This window comes from Salvelinus sp. IW2-2015, linkage group LG1 (genome assembly GCF_002910315.2).
Source record: "Salvelinus sp. IW2-2015 linkage group LG1, ASM291031v2, whole genome shotgun sequence".
NCBI lineage: Eukaryota > Metazoa > Chordata > Actinopteri > Salmoniformes > Salmonidae > Salvelinus > Salvelinus sp. IW2-2015.
This window is the reverse complement of record NC_036838.1, coordinates 23,085,048-23,088,871: the sequence shown is the minus strand read 5'-3', so window position 1 is coordinate 23,088,871 and position 3,824 is coordinate 23,085,048.

The window sequence follows — 3,824 nt, the reverse complement described above, 5'->3', positions numbered from 1 at the left end:
AGGCCCACAGTGAATGCTATGAAGAAACCCGACACTGCCTACGTCTTCCTCTGGGTGTCTGTACGTCATCACGTTTTCAATGAAATCGATGGGAGTTCACAGCCATTATAAATGACAAAAATGTACAGAGACCCCCCTTTCTCCACGTGCGCCTCAAGCGTGAAGGCCATCGGACCTGCCTCGTTCCAAATCGTTTTCTAACCAGCAATATTTCTCCGGTCATGTTTTCAGTCGTTATAGTTGTTAAAAACATCATAATGTAGTGAATTTGAACCGTTTTATATCAATTTAATATCCGTTTAGTGCGATTCTGAGGAATTTATTTGTCGTGCACTCTGAAAGTTTGGACACGTTTTAGGGTGTCGGTCGTTGGTGGTGGACATTTCGAAGGACAGAGGACATCTATCGACCAAAAGACGTTTATAACATAGAAAGGATACATTGCCCAGAATCTGATGGAAGAACAGCTCAAAGTAAGCAATATTTAATATGATAAATCGTGTTTCTGTCGAAATATTTTAAACGCATATTTCGGCCATTTTGTTTGGTATAGCTTCACTTGGCCAACCCTGTATTGAAAAGTAAGGATAATTTTAAAAATGTAAATCAGCGGTTGCATTAAGAACTAATTTGTCTTTCGATTGCTGTCAACCCTGATTTTTTAGTCAAGTATATGATTAGCTTTCAATTAAACTAGATCACTCTGATAGATGACGTCAGACATATTGAGGCTTGATTTCCTAGTATTTTTTATTGTGTAACCACGGTTTTGTATGGCTAAATATGCACCTTTTCGACAAACTGTATATGTATTTGTAAAATGATTGTTACAGGAGTGTCATCGGAAGAATTCTGAGAAGGTTAGTGAAAAAATTAATATATTTTGGCGTGATTACGTTATAGCGCTCTTTGGCTGGAATCGATGCTCTTGTAACGTTTGCACATGTGGTATGCTAACTTATCGATTTGTTTTTTGTGTTTTCGCTGAAAAACGCTTAGAAAATCTGAAATATGGTCTGAAATCACAAGAACTGGGTCTTTCCATTGCTATGCTTTGTCTATTTTTTATGAAATGTTTTATGATGAGTAAATTGGTCATACACGTTGCTCTATCTAGTAATTCTAGTCGATTTGATGGTGGGTGCAATTGTAAACTGTGATTTTCTACCTGAATATGCACTTTTTTCTAACAAAAACTATCCTATACCATGAATATGTTATCAGACTGTCATCTGAAGAGGTTTTTTCTTGGTTAGTGGATATCAATATCTTAGTTGAGCCGAATTGGTGAATAGCACCTGAAGGAGTAGAAACTGATGGAGTTAGAATAGTGGTGTATTTTGCTAACGTGTTTAGCTAATAGATTTACATATTTTGTCTTCCCTGTAACACATTTTAAAAATCTGAAATGGTGGCTTTATTCACAAGATCTGTATCTTTCATCTGGTGTCTTGACTTGTGATTTAATGATATTTAGATGCTACTATCTACTTGTGAAGCTATGCTAGCTATGCTAATTAGTGTTGGGGGGTGTGGGGGGTGCTCCCGGATCCGGGGTAGAGGCTCGTGAAAGGTTAATCAATATCATTGTACCCATAAACAGAGAACACAGAGAGACAGTGAATGACATCTCCATATTAAGTTAACTAGCCTTTTACTGAACAGATGATAGTGTCATGACGTTGGCCTGTGGGTAAGGTTTATGACCCCCCATAAATACCTTTCTCCCTTTCCTCTCTCTTGACTCTACCGAAGGACTCTTGAAAAGCCTTTGTTAAACATAGAGAGTCTGGGAACATCAAAMGGTGGGGGGAAAGGAACCATATTTCGGTAATCCAACCAGYTGAAAATATGCATTGGTACTCAATGAATATGATGCCAGATCAGTTGGCGTCTGAGACATTATGACTGATGACAGGACGACATAAACTGTATCTAGGAAAGTCTACAAATTCTAGTTATCAGATTCACATGTAATTGTTGTGCAATTTAAATGTTTAAATATGAAACTACTTGTGAAAAGATTAAATGTAATTTTAGCTTCCAAATGAGAGAATTGGGTTTTCATAATGTTAAAGCTCTGYTCACTCAGTGGCCCGCCCATGTAAAGAGACATTGGTTATAAACTATGATACACGCCCTTCTCTCCCCTCCTATATAAAGCCCTTGACGAAAATGTACCTTTCTGTTCCGAGGACGTGAGGACGACGGTCCCACGTTAAAAGGGCTCAGATAATAACCTAACAGAATATAGCATGAGCTTAAATAATGGCAACTTGGTATGAACTTTGAACTCTTATTCACTTCAGAAGTGATACCTCCTAGCCAATTGAGTTAGCCGCAGCCACGGTAAACGTGGGCTAGGAAAGGATGGACRACGTATCCAGTCTAACACACAACGACGATACTACAACGTATCCAGTTTACCACCAGAGACATTCTTCCGAGGACAGGAAGATCTCTGTTGGGCAACACGGCCTTCCATCTACGACCAACCTATTGAAGCGCAGCTCAGAGTAAATATTCCTTGCGTTTTCCTTTTCCAAATGGGCGGTTATGTAGAATGCATAGGATTCTGTATTTACGATAGCATGGCTCACGAGGTCCCATTGAGACTCAAAACCCTTTGTTCTTAGTCTTCCCTCGCTTTCATTCAAACCCAACCCCCCTCTCTTTGTGTAACCAGCCGTCATATCGTTTCCGTCCACCAGGGACGTTTTTCATGTATTAAATAATTAGTAATCAATGTACTATCCATTCTGTGTTTATTTAATTCTGTGTGATTATTTAGCTATTTAGTAAATTAATAATTAAACCAAATTTTGTATTGCTGATTCAGCTTGTTAGCCAGGGTTCGTGAAGATAACCAAGAATTCTACGACGTTCAGATGAGACTGAATAAGGTGACAATTGATTCACGACTTCCGCCGAACGCCGAAGTCAGCCCTCTCCTTGTTCGGGGCGGCGTTCGGCGGTCGACGTCACTGGCCTTCTAGCCATCGCCGATCCACTTTTCATTTTCCATTTGTTTTGTCTTTGTCTTACACACCTGGTTTCAATTCCCCAATTACTGCTGTTCATTATTTAACCCTCTGTTCCGCCATGTGTGTTTGTGAGTGTTTATCTGTTCATGTATGCGCACGTGAAGCTGGTTACGCTGGGTTATGTTAAACCATTATTTGTATTTCGTGTTAGTTTGTGCCGTCTGCTTTTGGGTCGCCAAATAAAAGGCTACTAACTATCTGCTCTCCTGTGCCTGACTTCCTAACCCTTAAGCACACCATTACATGATGTAAAGATGACTAGGTCTTTAAAAACTTCTTAAGGCTAGGGGGCACTATTTTCACGTCCGGATGAAAAGTGTGCCCAAAGTAAACTGCCTGCTACTTAGGTCCAGAAGCTTGGATATGCATATATTTGGTAGATTTGGATAGAAAACACTCTAAGTTTAAAACTGTTAGAATTATGTTTGTGAGTATAACATAACTTATTTGGCAGGCGAAACCCCGAGGACAAACCATCCAGGAACTTTTTTCTTTGAGGTCACTCTCTTTCAATTAGTTTTTATGTGGATCTAGATTTCTAAGGCACTTGCTTGCAGTTCCACTAGATGCCAACAGTCTTTATAAATTGGTTGATGTTTTCCTTTGAGTAATGAAGAAGTATGGCTGTTCAGAACGAAGGTCGAGTCTAGTGTACTGTTGTGGTTGGGGCGCACGACCTGAAATCTCGCTCCACTTTGTTTTCGTCCTGTATTGAACACAGTTTATCCCGTCTTAAATTTTATCGATTATTTACGGAAAAAATACCTAAAGTTGGATTAG